Source organism: Octopus bimaculoides, chromosome 6 (genome assembly GCF_046866305.1).
Source record: "Octopus bimaculoides isolate indiv1 chromosome 6, ASM4686630v1, whole genome shotgun sequence".
Classification (NCBI taxonomy): Eukaryota; Metazoa; Mollusca; class Cephalopoda; order Octopoda; family Octopodidae; genus Octopus; species Octopus bimaculoides.
Window position 1 is genome coordinate 3,733,140 of NC_142933.1, and position 18,458 is coordinate 3,751,597.

The following is an 18,458-nucleotide window of genomic DNA, read 5'->3' on the forward strand; positions in this document are numbered from 1 at the left end:
CATGCATATATATATATATATATATATATATATATATATATATATATATATATATATATATATATATATATATATATATATATATATATATATATATATATATATATATATATATATATATATATATATATATATATATATATATAAGCTCCAAGCGGCTCAGGTAGAAGGTAATGGCGAAATTCTGCTGACTCTTTCACCACAATTTTCTCTCCTGGCGTCCCGTTCAGGTGAAGATCCTACATGCCAATGATATCGGGAACCCGGCCGTTACGAGCCAGACATGGCTGGAGAAGGATCAAACAAAGAACAACATATGAGAATATTCACTCTGTTTGAAGACAAATTCAACAGATGTCACTCCCAGATATTACAAAGTCACTGTAAGAGGACATTCTAATACAGTTCTATATTTAAGAGATGAAGAATTATGTACATTATTTACATTATTTACATTTGACGGATAGGAAAATATTCGATTTATAAGCCCTAAAATTCACTACATAATTGCCCACAGGCATATGCTGTAGTGGTTCAGAGAGCGTGTTACTAACCCCAAGATTCCGAGTTCGATTCCAGGCAGTGACCTAAATAATAAATAATAATAATAATAAATAATAATAATAATAATAATAATAATAATACTAATAATAATATTTTCAACTAGTAATAACCACGCCTCGGATAACCCTCATTGGCTATGGTACCGCCTCTGCGCAAAGCTAACAACATCGAAAAATACCTTAGGAATGAAAACCCAGGTTCGAAATTTCCCCAAAACACCTGATGAATGCTGGAGGGTATATCAGCCGAAACACTGTGTTAACAACAAACACGATGAGGATAAACATCCGTCAAATCTAAATAATGTAAATAGAGGAAATTCTAGTTTCAAATTTTGGCACAAAGCCAACAATTTCGAGAGGAGGCGGGTAAGTCGATTACATCGATCTTGCTATTCACCTGGTAATTATTTCATAGAACTCGAAAGGATGAAAGGTACAGTCAACCTGAGCGGTCTTCGACCTCAGAAAGTAAAGACGAATGAAATTCCGCTAAGCATTTTGCCCGACGTCCTAAACTACTTTGCCATAAATGACAACTTGACCACACGGACTTTAGAGTCACTGACAGCAAGTCGAGAATTGTTTGCAAACATCAAAGTTTAAATATCATTACTCACATTTTACATCGGTCAAACAAATATGATATTTCCTCTCCAACTCACAAACGTACCAAAGCATCGTATTGTATTTCCCGTATTTTTATGAACTGATACAAACTTAATGCAGGCTCTCGTATCCCAGTTTAAAGTTGGGTCTTCATTTACTTGCTGTAGTTATAGCTTAGCCATACTTTTAATACAACATCAAAGCATGTTGTATGAGTGAGCTCGATCTGACTGAAATAGCAAGCTAATCGCACTGAATCACCTGCTTTCGTGTTTAGAAATAAACTTTCACATTCAGAAATATGGTTCTAGATACATGGAATCAAACTAAACCGGACAAACGAAAGGCTTCTCCTGGACTGTTACAACTAACATAAAAGCCATTTACATTACATTCTCTTCTGTTGGAAAGGAACTCAATAAATAACGAGGTTTTGGAATCACCAAAATTAGGAATAAACATGATGTCCTCGAATGGATGACAAGTGATGATATGGCTGCGCCATCAGCATTGCGAGCGGTTTATCAGCGTTAACAATGATGCAAAAACAAGACAACAACGACTAACATGATATCTTCAGACAACAAATTTTGCACTAAATACTTTCATTCTTCAGGATAATTTTCAGTTGCTGCGTTTTAGTAGAATACTATTTATGGATAAGTTTAAAATGATAGCTTTCTGGTAATCGTTTTCGTGATATTGTACGTAATATTCATACATGAAGTGGGATGGGGAAACAATTATAATTTTGCCGGTGGCTTTCCCGGTAGGCGGTCGGTGTTGGTTGAATTCTATCCTCAAATTAGGGGACACGACACGTTTTTGCATTCATTAAAGATGATGATTAGTGCCGATATTGATTATTTTTGATCACACTCGATAGACGATCAAATTTTCTTACCATTTAAACGATCTTCCATGCACCTTCTTTAAAGGATATGCTATCTGCCATATTTGACCAAAGTGCAAACCGTGTACACTTTTGTAAAAGGTTTGAGGTAAAGACGATTTTACATGTGCGAAGGACATTTAAAAGCAGATATCACTATATTATTATTAGACCGAATCGCTAAATACGTCTCTTTGTCGGACTTGAATCTCAAGTTCTTACATTTGTCAAACAAGTTGTTGATGAACTCTGTTGCAGACATTTCAGCGTAATAACAAAAACACTGATACGTTACTTTACACACACACACACACACACACACACACACACACACACACACACACACACACACACACACACACACGTATGTACTTATGTATGTAAATACACAAACAAGCACATATTTCTATATCAACATAAATTTCTTTATGTATATAAACGTGTTTTACGTTTGGGTATACATACATACATACGTACGCACATATATACATACATACATATATATGAGTGTGTGTGTTGTATGTGTGTGAGCGTGTGCGTGTGCTTGTAAAGTCACGAAAATATATGTATTTGTACTTAAATAATATATTTCTATACATTTATATCTGCATATCTACAAACGTACCTACACTAGTATTATTGTAATTTTCTGTAGATTTTCGATATTTGATTTCAATAGAATCTCTCATGCATTGCACGTCCACACACACATGCGCATACGCACACATACACACTCACTCTCTCTCACACACACACAGTCTCACACACTCTCTCTCTCACGCACACAATCACACACACACACACACACACACACACATATATATATATATATACGGATGCAAATGTATATGTGTTTGTACACATACGAACAAACACACCTCAATAGTTGTTGAAAGACACATACACACCTCTATAGTTGATTTTTTTTTACACGTTCATATTTATTTTCACATATCGTTTCTTAGTTTACAGATTTCTTTCTCCGTCATCTTGCCTTAAAATGTTTATCGATAAAATTTCTTCCAATTAGGCATAAATTGAGATTTGAAATATTGTCAGAACGAATTGATTTGCGATATCTGAAAATTGTGTCAGTCTGTCCAGAAAAACGGTTACTCGGTCACATTATATTCCAATGTCTTGTGACAATGCTACATAGAAAAATATAACACCAACAGCGATATATATACATATATATATATATATATATATATATATATATATATATATATATATATATATATATATATATATATATATATATATATATATATATATACATATGTATATATGTATATATATATATATATATATATATATATATATATATATACATATGTATATATGTATATATATATATATATATATATATATATATATATATATATATATATGTATATATATATATATATATATATATATATATATATATATATATATATATATATATATATATATATATATATATATATATATATATATGTATATGTATATATGTATATATATATATATATATATATACATATATAAATATATATATATACATATATATATATATGTATATACATATATATATATATATATATATATATATATATATATATATATATATATATATATATATATATATATATATATATATATATATATATATATATATATATATATATATATATGCACGAAGACACACACACTCAGATACACACATATTTATAAATGTGGTTGTGTGTATGTTTTGATTCGCGTATACTTCCATATCGATATTTTTTTCCGCGAATAGAAAGGTCAGTGACTAACTATATGTCTTAAATTCTTAAATTTCACAGCGTGAGAATGCAAAATTATGTTAAAAATTACTTCTTTTATTATGATGACTAATATATTACCTGATGCTGATATCTTTTTCGTTATTTTCTCCGAGTTGCAATGTCGCTATTCATTCGAAGTAAAATTCTTACACTTTTCCTATCCGTTTTTAAAATTAAAATCAATCAATGTTTTATGAAATATCCACATAAATGAAATATTACAACTTATCTAAAAAGGTTCACAGAATGCCACAACAATTACATTTTTGAATATCTTGATTGTCATAAACAAACAAATTAGGTCAATATTCTGAAAGATTGCCATTAGATATAAAAATGGCATACGAACGTGCGTGCATATTGAAGCCTCCTTCTGTTTACGCACAGTGTCATTTAGGTTTGATTATGGCGTCAGCAAAGTGTTATAGTTAAGAGCAGAAATTTAATAAATTCTCTTAGGCAAGTGTGAACAGCCTTGAATACCCGTCCAAATATAACAAGGTGTGCTGTTTGATTTACCAGCACTCACGCGAATCTTGATCGGGAATGGTAATGTTGGTGATAGTAGGAAATTAATCTCACAATACAGAGGTTTTAGCACATAAATCCAAAGAGGTTTTAGCACATATATCCAAAGTTCTAAATTCTTTGCCAATTTACCGCCTTAACTCATTCTCCATAAGTAATTAAAATATTACAATATTCATCATCATTCATAAATAGTTATAACGTTTGCCAGTTGATTAGATATGGGATCCAGTAGATTATCATTTAAGTATATATGAACATGTCTAGATATGCAAATATATGCATATGAGAATACATACATAATACAAGACATACAAATCTGCATATATACATATATAAATACATTCATACATACATACATATATATACAATCGAAAATACCCTGTTGTTCATGTTGAAGTTCCAACGAAGGAGGCTTAGATGTAGGTTAGAAACTGACTCTTCTCTATTGGCAAGAAATCTTGAAATAAAACTCAATAATGACACACATACTCACACACGCATGCGCGCGCGCACACACACATCCACACACAGAGTACGTCATTCTTCCTGAACATAAAAATATATTCGTGTCGTGTAGTAAATAATGCTATCAAAGGCTCTGCACCAAAACTGCCCACTTCAGCCCTACATATCTGTAGAACCTGTCATTCCAGAGAATGAGATGTTGCGGAGTGAATTTAATATGCTCATGATGGAAAGACAGTGTAACTGTAATTCTTGTGCGCCATAGACCAAACTAAAATCCTTATGAGCAACGAAGAAGTAAGCTGAAAAGTGGACATAAAACCACCTCCTTCGTCACGCTTATCGTCTATAAGAATTGAAAATAACTTCGATCGCTTGGTCAGAAGGAAACCCTTGAGGGCAATAGAAAAGATATAAGCTGAAAGTTGAACATAAATTCACCGATGAGAGTAGGAACTACTGTTTATTGATCAAGAAAAAAATATTTAAGAATTAGTTTAGTATCACTAGAGAATGAAAAAAATACGAAAATAATTAAAATTCATAAAAAGAACAATTCAAACTCACGCAAACGAATGAAAAGATGAACTCACCAGAATACACAAGATATAAAACCCCTAAAAGAAGAAAAAAAAAACGCAGAAAATGTAGAGAGACAGCTTACGACAAAAATGACAAAAAATCAAGTGAATGTCTCTGGAAAACCTGATGCAAATTACGCCACGTAGTCAGAAAAAATGCACGAGCTGAATAGACACAGGGAGAAAATAACAAACACATTAAGGAGGATAATAACTATGAAAGGTGCCCACAGATAGGAGCTTTGGAATGAATACCTAGCCACAACACAGAATATATTCTGGTCTCCTCTGAAAAGAAATGAAATAAAAACAAACATGACACGAGAATAAGCAGAGTAAACAATGATGAAGTAATAAACAAAATGGAGGGAGAACTGACTATTAAAAGATCAATCACTATTGATGAACGAAACGCCTTGCCAAGCGAAGAATAATCAAACAACTCTACTAAATAATACTCAAATAAATCCAAGCCCTCGACGTAATGTATTGTTGTTGTTGTTGTTGTCTGTAAAGAGCCGTTCTTGACACAGAACCGGAACTTAATTTATTCAGTAACCATGGTATTTGCGAGTAAAACTTGACTCAACGCTCATAGCGTAAGTCAATTTTCCCCCCAGGCACAAGAAAAAAAAATCCAGTGGAAATATATATACAATACAATAAAAAGCCTAACCATTTTCAATGAAATAGAAACGGAGACAGCTAATAAGGAAAAGAAATGAAAAACGAATAACCATTCAGGAAATGCAGTATTGGATAAAGAGGAGAGATTATTGAAGTGAAAGAAAAAATTAAAACAACTCACGCTGGCAAATATAGGCTGGATAAAACGATTTGAAAGACGTGAGTGGTTCTTGCATCAAAATCACGTACCTGAAACAAAATACTAAAACAATTTTAGTGAGACGCCAAAAAGATAATAAAACACAAAAATAAACGAAACATCAGAGCGGAATCTTCACTAACAACAATAAAACATCTATGATATTAGGGGAATATATGGAACCAAAATATGCACAATGGATAAGGAAAGATAAATCAATAATAACCCTACAGGTTAACCGAGCATAACTACTAGAAGCTTTATCAACACAATCAGTACTGCTATTAACCTAGAAATGACCGAAGAACCGATTTCCAGTTTAAGAACGTATCCGCTGCATACATAAATTCTGCTGCCGCAGAATTTAATGAATTTTTCAACACACGAGAATTCAACAAACGACAGATTACTATAAAACAAAACAATGTTTATTTGCGGGAAGGAGTACGCTAGAAATCTCAAAAATAGCATCTAAATAGTTATTTTATAATAAAGTAATATAATGAAGACATTCTATACATACTCTAGAATATGTCTGTTGATCTGTTTATTATCTGTAAGATAATATTGTATTACAGTAGATGGAAATCTGATATGGATTTAGAAAGAAATGGATGGCTACAATGAACAGCTAGTGGTAAATCAAGCATTTAGTGAATACCGGAAAAAATAAAGAAAACTAATCATTGATTTTAGTAAATAATAAATAAATGAATAAAAGGATAACTTGCTACACAGTTAGATATTTGATAAAAGATAGATTATTGGCAAAGAAGCCTCGCTGTTCCATCAACCTCTTCGTTGAAAAAAACCCCAGAAGATTTCAATACTATTGCTGGATATTAGATGATAAACACAAGGATCTAAATTGAAAAAGTTTCAATTCATACCAATATTTCCATTTAATTCCATCAAGAAACAAAATCGCCATTACTTATACATAATATAAAAGGAAACTATATAAGTCACCTTTAAAGAAGAATCGATTCATAAATTCTATAAGTCGAAAACCACTGCAAGAAAAATATTGAGTAATAGAAAATTATATTTTTTTATTTTCATATAGTTTTGGCAAAGGATTTTGTCGATGGAATTCACTGCAATATTCGGATAGCACTAAAGGACTTTCAAGCACGAAAGTAAAATTTCAACTCAAAGTCTGTTTAATCCCAACGGCCGCTGGTATCAGAGTAAACATCGAAAGGCATATTTTTCAGAGCCTCTCTTTGCTGCTCTATTGCCTGCATCAATAAAAATAAAACTGAACATGTAATACGTTTCTGTTGATTATCGTCAGTTAATGATCAGTTAATGATTAGTTAATGATTAGTTAATGATTAGTTAATGACCACGCATACAAATCTATAAAAAAACAGCAGAAATTTAGAAAAGGAACCGGAAAAAATTCCACAAAATACTTGATACGTTGTATGTCAATACTAGCTTAAAGTTTTTTATCTAGTGAACACACACACACACACACACACGCACACATACACACACATGCACACATATACATACATACACACACAACTTACATATACGCATACACACACAAAACCGCAAACATGTGTGCGTACAATTGAGAGAAGAGAGAGAGAGAGGAAAAGAAAGATGCACGGGCACTTTGTCAGAGATATAGTCATTCATGTAATCGTGTTATTTAATCCCAGAATGGGACCAGTGACTCTACTGGTAGCGAGGACTACAACGATGTATGAAGTGAATATCGCAATGAATACCAAAATAAATGTAGCAAAGTATTTTGTGAAATGTTCTAATATCTTCTTCAAAACAATCCCTTTCCTGTTACGTTTCTTTTATTAGAGCCTGAAGAATTTAAATAAGAAGGATTTTAAGTGAGAAAGTAAAGAACTACAGATGATGCAAGTCAAATTGCCCAACGTTTACAACTTACTTCAGTTCAGTGTTCTGAGCTCTAATTAAGCAAGAGGAATGGTTGCTCTACGGAGTTTCAAATCTGATCGTAAGGATTCACAACAAATAGAAATAGGGATTGTCTCAACCCGTGTAACGAGGGCACCAATTCGCTAATTTATGTGAAAATTTACGGAATGGTCACGTTACATCGTTCAACTTCTAATGAACTCGATCGTGGGTGATCAGTGTGCTAAATATGAACACAAATTATGTCTAAAATAATTATAAGATCCCCATCCACACAGAGAAAGGTTAAAGTCGTCTATAATTGACTGGTGCTTTTTGTGTTATCGTCTCCGGAAGGATGAAGATTACAAATCACTCCGTTGGTGTTTGAAAGGCTGATTGTATGGTGAGAGAGTTTAGATACCACAAAACAAATATTCCGTTGTTCTATTTTGTTAAACCGTGGCCATAAATAGTAGCAACGATATTAATAATTGCATTAATAATATGACATAAATCGAATTTGTTTGGTCTATATTTGGCAGCTGAAGGATTCATTGATACGATGCATTCGACCTTATAGCAGCAAGTAAATTTGGCAGGATTTTCAGTGGAAACTAGTGTAGATGTCATATTAATATTTTATATTAAACAATATTAACGATTAAATAAACAGGCACCATCCCTCAAACACTCCCTTCCATATTTAGTCAGTCTCTGTTTATATGCTTTATACTTCTTTGCGCACGCGTAAACACATTTACACACACACACACACACACACACACACACTCACAAATTATATTGGTTATTATGTTCTTGCTTAAAATTTTCCGCGTTTTGCGAGTCAGTATAAGACTTTATACTCGAAATATAAAATCAGAGTAATCCAGGTAACTTTATTTCTTCTGTGGAGACAACGGTTACAAGACAATTCTAGTAACCGTTGTTTCTACAGAAGAAAAAAAAGTCTTATTTCTCTCTCACTCCGCATGATTTCAGAATTCATCCGTCTAGTGGTTTGTATGTCGTGGACATCTCAGTAATATGCCTATCAGATGATGCCCCTATGTTTTCACTTTTGTTCTTCTCAAATAAATGTTTTTTTCTTTCGGTGACTTTTGTTTCATAACTGCATTATGCATATAATTATAAATGACATCTTATTGAAACAAGCAGAATGATATTGATTACCTGAAGACTCATTTCCTATTCTAATAAATTGTTCCTCAAACAATGAGCCGCAAGAGATATCCGGATGCCTTGAGGTTTAAGAATATAAATTTTGGCTTTAGAATATCCATAATTTTACATTCGAAGAATTCACTGAAATTGTGAACGAGATCCTGGTACTGACAAGTTGCTGGCAGCGATGAAGTGGGAAGGTGTTTTACGATGCCCGGTGCAGGAAAGACATGCGCCGCTATATTTCTTCCCCACGAATCCAAAATTTCAAAACCATTGTAAGGTAACAACAACAAACCACTTCCACAATATAAGCAATCAAGCCATAAAGACCACCTGTAAAATAGTAAATAGGAATATACAGTCTGTGATGATCACCGCGATATTTCTTTGTTTGTAATTAGAGCGAAAATTATTGCCAAGGCCGACCTTAGTAGGTGTCTTCATCAAATCCTGTGTAACAAATTTTTATAATTAAAAATTATAAGAAGTTGTTTCACAGGATTATCATCGTTAGTAAAGTACTAGAATGCAAATTTGGACCACTTCACAGTTTTCATTTATATTACAACAAAGACATGTAACAGCATAATTCTAAGGGTCTATAAAATGTTTTGTCCAATATTATTTCTTCTCGTGTTTTCTTCTCGTATTATTTCTTCGCACCTTTTAAAAAATTGAATGCGAGTATCGTTAATACAACCATCTCCTTAATACAACTTTTAAAGAAGAGCCAATTGTTTGCAAGATTCAATTTCGAACTGATGACAACATTTTTCAATATTCAATGACTCCATTCTGAAACATAGAAATCAGAACTGCTTCTGTGTAAATTGCACTTTGCAATCCATTTTTACCCAATCACTTAAAGTTGTTTGAAGACGCGCAGCATATTTGTCGGCCGCTGCAAACAACTTTAGACTTACAATCCACATGAATAATATGCATTTTTCAGCAATCCAGAATTAGGAGTAGATATATCTCAAATAGTCCTGAAATCTATATTAATTGGTATGTGCAAAAAATGGTAAAGGATTGCGGCCACATATTATGTATAAAATATCCACTGATAATGAATCTCGATTACTCCATAAAATTAGGCAAAAATATGTGTTGCATTTGACAAGTTGACAAATCGGGTTCCGAATGATTCAGATATTGGATAATATACACAATGTCAAGCATATATAAATTAATGTTGCCCAGTATAGCGATTTATGGTGTAGAATTATAATCCGTACATTATAAGCAAATAAAGAAATTCAAAAGTTTCTATCCGCAATGTCACAAATTCTGTAAAATCAAGTGAGAATACACAATGGCTATCACACTATACAACCAATGTTATACAGGGATTGTTAATAAGACATTAACTTGGAAGGTGGAGTTAGACATGTTGAGCACGTTCGAAAACCATTTTCTTCTGGTCACCTTGCTTGTGGTAATCTTCTGCTTGAGCAAAATCAATGTTATATAAAACCTCTCTGAAGCGAAACTAATGTGTCAGTTTGAGCGAGGATGAGTTTTCCTTCAACGATTCAGAATATAGCTTTGTGTAGAGAAGATTTCTCTGCATTCAGATAACAGATGTCTTTGATCCAACAAGTACTGAGTCACTGGTATAGAGAAGAAATAAAGAGAGCCAAATACAATGCTCTGAAACTTTTTTCTTCTCGATCACTGTACTCGCGCTTCTATAGTATTGACAAATCTATTTGTTACGAGAAGGAACGACGTGGTAGCAGTATTTGGATTTCCTACTAATGTTCATTATGGAGAAAAGTCAAAAACGTAAGCCATTCGTAGATAAAATAAATTTGCCGTATGTTAAAGTAGACATCTGCCCAATTTTACACAGAAAAATGATGTCCTACAAGGGCGCCATTTCGACCCTAATTTAATCATAAATAGGTTAGCCTACGTTTTACTGACGAGGGAAGCTACATTATTATCTGTGTCAATTCGTTTATATCCAAATCAGGAAAGCTGAATTGCAAATTTTACATATATTCAACGGCTGCTTTCCTTGGATGATAACCTTCCCTTGTTTGTTGAAAAGGTCTTCCTCCTCGACTGATCCACGATCGGCGGCGTTTAACGTTATGATAAAGAATCCACTTCTCATTACTTGTATCAAACCTTCCTAAAAATGGTTCCTTAAAGTCTCAAGAAACAAAAAAACAAGCTGTTGCAGAGTGCCTTGAGACAGTTTGTGCGGGACCAATTTTCCAAACCCTGAAACCTTTCCGCTCTTCTACAGTTGCCGTAGAACAGTTTTATGGGCTACGTTAAGCTCTTCTGCAAGTTCTCTACAAGAAACGGTTAGATTTTCTGTGACAACAGTTTCCAACTCTTCGGAATCAAGTTGTTTTGAACGACCTTCTTTTGGCTCGTCTTTCAAACGCAAATCTCGTCTTCTGAAGCGAGAAATCCATCTCCTGGAATATCTATTTCACTTACTACATCATCCCCTACAACTCTCTGAAGACACATTGCGGCTGTGCTTGGAGTGACACCTTTATGAAACTTATAGATTAAGACATATCTCATGTGACCTTTAGATGGGACGAACATGGGTGAGAATATAACAGAAGTGGAGGGTCAATACTATCAGAATCTGAAAGAAAATGTATAACTCATTGTGACATTCTTAAAACATTGCAAGAGGCACAATTTAAAAAAAAAAATACCATCTGAACTGTTTTCTAAAAAATTACCTTTGCACCAACCTGATACATACAGAAACGTATCAACAAATTTAAATTCAAAAGATCGGAACAATTAGAGACAAACATATTCAACGAGAGACTCAAGTATAAACGAGACCGCATGTGAATACAACCTATATTTTCATCAACGCCATCCTCATTATTATTATTATTAATAGTCTCACAATATCGCCTTCGCCGTCACCGCCTTCGCCGTCACCGCCTTCGCCGTCACCGCCTTCGCCGTCACCGCCTTCGCCGTCATCACCTACATCGTCGTTGCCTTCACTATCGTCACCCTCGCCTTCGCCGCCTTCGCTGTTATCGTCGTCGTCGTCGTCATCATCGCCGTCTCCGTCGCCGTCGTCGTAGTCGGAAGCATTTCCAGGACTATCATAATGTGTATATATAGGTATTTATAATTATAGGTCAATTTTCTCAGGAAGAAATAATCGTCTGAAAGATATATATATATATATATATAGTTCCAAAATATATATATATATATATATATATATATGTGTGTGTGTGTGTGTGAATGGTGAATGTGTCTGTGTCTGTATACATACATATATATGTTTTATATGTGTGTGTGTATACATACCTATACACGAATATATATATATATACATGTGTGCGTTTGTATGCGTATGTGTATTATGTATGTGTGAATACATACGTGTGTGTGTGTGTGTGTGTGTGTGTGTGTGTGTGTGTGTGCGTCTCTTTCTGCGTGTGTACGTTTGTATATAACACATCACTAAGCAATATACGCACAAAAGAGATTAAAACAAATAAATTTAAAATAAAAACAAAAATGGTAGTGTGTGTGTATATATATCTATGTGTGTGCGTGCGTATATGTATGTGTGGGGGTGGATAGCTGATCAGTTGGTTTGTAAATCATTGAAATATAGACAATGAGATAAATATAACCAAGAGGGTAAGGGTGAGGGATGTATGTTATTGGCATTGACTATTCTAGAATATAGGGGAATCTAATTGAAATTCAGATGAAGCGACACTGTATAGTCTATTTCTACTCTCCGCCATCTCATTTATATACTATTCAACAGTCAGTTTCTTGTTTTGTGTAGGTATAAAGAAAATTCATTAAACGAGAAGATAATCAAATAAGCAATTCATAATTTATTATGTAGGCCCTGTCGCTGCTACATTTTCATGTTATTCTTGTTTTTAACCCTAATGATAATCTTCCTGTTACTGATGGTGTTGTTGAAGTTGTGTAGGTTAATGTCGAGCAAAATTATGACAAACGATTGCAGCTGTGGCTTTGCTCTGATGATTTTCTTCGTAAATATTTATAATTAAGTTCTCATTATACAAAGCGATCTCCCCTTCCCAACTTATAAGCAATAATGTATGACTTGCTAGAGTCTTAGCTGCTATTTTTAGCAAAATCGAACCACGTCGTCACCATTTCCTTAATAGGTTACTTTGAAGATTTGTCATTGATACGTAGCTTCTGCCAGCATTTACTGCAGCAGAGACGTCATACCTTGGATAGGTCGTTGGACATATGAATGCGAAGGACAACATTCAAGACTACATCCACCTACTACTTACGCATACAAACCCATATCCACACAGATAAATACAGCAACGATTGTGTGGTCAAGAAACTCGTTTTACAAGCATTTGTCTTTGGGTCTTCGAGTTGAGTCCCTCTGCGCGGCACCTCGGACATGTGTCAATTACCATAACCCAGGGTCTACCAATGTATTGTGAGTTAATTTGATAGACGAAAACTGCACGGAAGCCCGTGGTATAAGTGCGTGACTTTCTATCTGTGTTTATCAACTCTGTCCCATGACACTTGACAACCGGCTTGTTTACATTCCTGTCATTTAGCAATTCGGCAAACGTTTCCGATAGCCTAGCACCAGATTTAAAACGAAAACAATAAAAATCTACACGCATTTACATACATATATACATATATGCATGCATTCATACATACTGCAAGCATACACACACACGCACACACACACACACACACATACACAATCTAGGTGTATTGCAAAATATGGCATTACTTGGAACTGCACGCATTTGTGCAAAGTACTGTCTGTCTGAGGTCCTTGTGACTTGACAAACAGTGCAAAACCCCGGTAAACACATTATCTTCAATCAACAACCTCACGATATTGTATTCTGTGCGAAGTCTAAAATAATAGTAACAATCTTTTCAATTAAAGGCACGAGGTCTGAAATTTGGGAGGAGGGGACTAGTCGATTACATTGTCCCCAGTGTTTCAATGGTAGTTAATTTATCGACCCTGAAAAGATTAAAGGCAAAGTCGACATCGGCGGAATCAGAATTCCACCAGCTTGCAGATTATATACTACTGCTACTACTACTACTACTACTACTACTACTACTACTACTACTACTACTACTACTACTACTACTACTACTAGACAGAAGGGTTTATCATAGCAGCCCAAGCTCAATGTCTCCGTACAAGGAACTCCTAGGCAAAACATATTAAAGAACGGCAGCTACCCAATATGTCGTGTATGTCAACAACAAAATGAGACCATTGACTATGTCTCCATGTGCAGCTTTCTTGCGCCTACAGAATATCTCAACAGGCATGACAGAGCAGCACAATATATTCACTGGGTAATTTGCAAAAACCTGAACTTGCCCCATTATAAAATCTGGTGGGAACACAAACCACTCCAGTCATTGAAAATGATCACATCTCACTCGCCTGGAACTTCCCCCATTCAAACTGACAGCAACATAGATGCAAATAGGCCAGACATCATACTGAAAGACTTCAGACAAAAATCATGTTTCCTCATTGATATGACTGTCCCAATCGATATAAACGTATCTGTCAAGAAATACCAACAACTGAGCAAGTAAAAAGATGTTGAAATAGAAATAAGCAAAATGTGGAATCTGACGACTAAAACAATACCTGTTGGCATAGGTGCCCTAGGAATGATAGCAAAAGGGGCTGATGCTACCTAGCTCAGATATCAGGAAACCCAAAATGGCAGAAATTCAAAAGATAGTGCTCCTACTTAAAATAATGTCTGTGTAATCTCAAATTTTAAAACAAACTCATAATTTTCTTATGGTTTTTTAAACAATCTCTAGAACAACACTATGTACAAAACCAAATATATGGCACGCTAAGCATAACACCAACATGTACCTCTAACTTGTTACTGGAAAGAAGAAAGGCCAATGCAAGGTAATGGGTCTCGCATGCATTTTGATACGAACGATAGCCGAGTAAAAAGAGTAAGCGGTAAAAATGCAAAAGTAGATTATTTTACCAACTTGAAGTATATTATCGTGGAAGGGATGCCAGAAGCTCATGATCCTGACAAATATTATTGAGGCCTTGGGAAAAGTGATGAATAATTTAAGAGTAAACCTTGGAGAACATTGATATTAAAATGTCAGGTGGTGCAGAATGAATATTGATTGAGGTAAAACAGTGGCCAAGAAACTGGAGAAGATAAATAATTATGAACACAGAAACAAATGCGAGAAAATAGAAAAAAGAAAGAAAAAAGCAAACTTACGACCATTTTACAAGAAAGCATAGCACTACTGAAAACACATTTTGAGTAACGACAACAAATATATATATATATATGTACTTGGTTCAATAGTAAGAAGAACAAAATCAATAATATAAAGATTCATAATCGTTATTTCGAGAAAAAAAAAATGTTTAAGTATAGAGCAATTTCCTAAAAAGAATGAATGACAACCGCATCCAGTTCACAACGCAGGATGCACGATCCACAACAAAGGTGAAATATAGAGGAAAGGAAAATTAACAAAGCTTTGCCAATACCATGAGGATTATCCTTCTTTCATTCCTAGCAGACATGTGATATACACTCGCGTTTACTAAGATTCTGAGGTTAAATTCTATTATGTGTTTCATCGTTAAAACCAAAGCCTACATTTTCTGCCGCATACGCAGTTCCTATTTACCAAATTCCCAAACAAATATTGGTTGGCTGTGGCCATATCAGACGACACTTGCGCAAGTGACTAGAAGTGAGAATGTAAAAGGAAACAAAAAATCGAAAGCACAGGGTTGCGACTCGTAAATCTCCCCCACACAACCAATGTGTACATGAATCTATGTGTACCCGTGCTTCTTATACTGTGCGCGTATCTATTCATATGCTTACATATACATAAACGCATACATACGTACATACATACCTATATATATATATTGACTGCGGTCATGCTGGAGCACCGTCTGTAGTCGAACAAATCGACGCCAGGACATATTTCTTTGTAAGCTTAGTACTTATTCTATTAGGGTATTTTGCCGAACCGCTAAGTTACGAGGACGTAAACATCGGCTGTCAAGCGATGGTGGGAGGACAAACACAGACACACACACTCACACACACACACACATACACACACACACACACACACACACACACACACATATATATATACGATGGGCTTCTTTCGCTTTCCGTCTACCAAATAGCATCACAAGGCTTTCGTCAGCTCGATGCTATAGTAGAAGACACTTGCTCAGAGTGCCACGTAGTGGCACTGAACCCGGAACCATGTGATTGGGAAGGCGGCTTCTTACCATACTGCCACGCCTGAGCCTACACACACACATCCCCCACATATATATTTCTATGTATACACATGTATAAACATAATATATATATGTGTGTCTATCAATCTATACATCTCTCTCTGTCTCTCTCTCTCTATCTATCTATAATTCTTTCCATCTATCTGTTCATACAACCATACACACACATACACATACACACACAGAGTTAGTCACACACACGCACATATTAAAAATTGTTTTTTTCCGATAAATAAAATGTATACCTCGCATATATTTTATTGTTATTCTAGCTCTCCAGGTGAACACAGATGTGCAGATCTGCCATAAAATCAGTGAACCCCTGAATATCAAGTACATTGTTCATTCTGGCTGTATCTCTCACTTTATCTATATCCTATTTTTTTAGACAATAAACACTGTTCTGGTAGTTAGTTGTTTGCGAGTTTAATACTCGGAAACTTCATCATTTACCTGCGCTTAAGATATAAAATGAACATTATTTTTTGTGGCTAATAATAGTCAACTTCGTCTTTCGATCCCATAAACCATACCTATGATGACGACTGCATAACGTGTACCTTTCTCCCTGACGGTTTATCTAGGATTACGTTATCTAATATAGAATGGCGCGTGTTAGTTCGTGATTGTAGGAAGATTTGACTGTTGCAGCTAAACAGTGATAATTGTCAGTTTCAATCATTGGTCCGTGATATCATCCGGTTGTACTTTTCAGATAATGAGGCAGCGCCGAGGTCATTCTATCTTCATTTATATTAAGGTTACAAGCGAATTTTAATAGCATCTGCAATAATACCTACCAAGACACATTGTCGAAGATTCCTTGCATCGATTGTTTACAACTTTCAATAAACAGCAATCATTAAAAGTTATCCAAATGGTATTTTTGGTTTTTTCACGGTCGGCTTCTTCTTTGTTTATTCACCATTTATACAGCATCATCCAAGCGAATGTATGTAATTTACATTTGTCCATCATTTAATATACCTGTCTCCATTGTGTCTTTAAACGAACCAAACTATCACTAGCAAAGTTAGCTGTAAATAACATTTTCATTGGCTGAAATGTAAATCTAAAATTACTCGGCACCAAAATAATTGCCAATTTCATGAAATCAGTGCATTTCATACAAAACAACGTTATGTAGTCGTTTGTATTGGCTGGGGGATAAATACTATTTTAAATATCTGGCGATAAATATGCAAATATGTGTTTAAGCAAATAATGCGTTGAATTTCTCACACACTAAATATCTTTTGAGGGAAAGAGGAAGTTATAGAATACACTCAGATCTATATGTGTATATATAATACATTTCTATATAAATAGAAATTTCTATGTATATATGTACGTACACACACACACACACACAAACACACACATTTATTGAATGTTATTGCTGTTACTCCTCACCACTCTGCGACTTTATTTCTATGTTTATACATTTGTGTGTATTTTTCTTACGTTAAGATGCGATGCTGTACAATTCTACAGTTACTTCAATATATCTTTGAATTTCCTCAAAGAGAAGAAAATATATACAATAGAACAAGGATCTTTAAAAATCGCAGACAACCCAGTAATGATAGCCAACTATCAGCAAGAAATAATTTAAGGGTAAGTCGAGGTCATTGAAATTCTGAAAAAAATGCGTTAGAAGTTAACTCGATAGCATTTCTATAGGGAAACTGAAACCTAGAAGGATCGCTGCCAAAACATTTAAAGGCCCCTAGTCAGGATGACAGTAGCTGCAGTGTTAATTGCTGTTGCAACTG

The 18,458-nt window shown here is 34.4% G+C and overlaps 1 pseudogene; it reads right to left on the reverse strand.

The window, feature by feature from the left end:
* Nucleotides 1-605: 605 nt before the first annotated feature.
* On the reverse strand, nucleotides 606-724 carry LOC128248213 (U4 spliceosomal RNA; annotated as a pseudogene).
* Nucleotides 725-18,458: the final 17,734 nt, after the last annotated feature.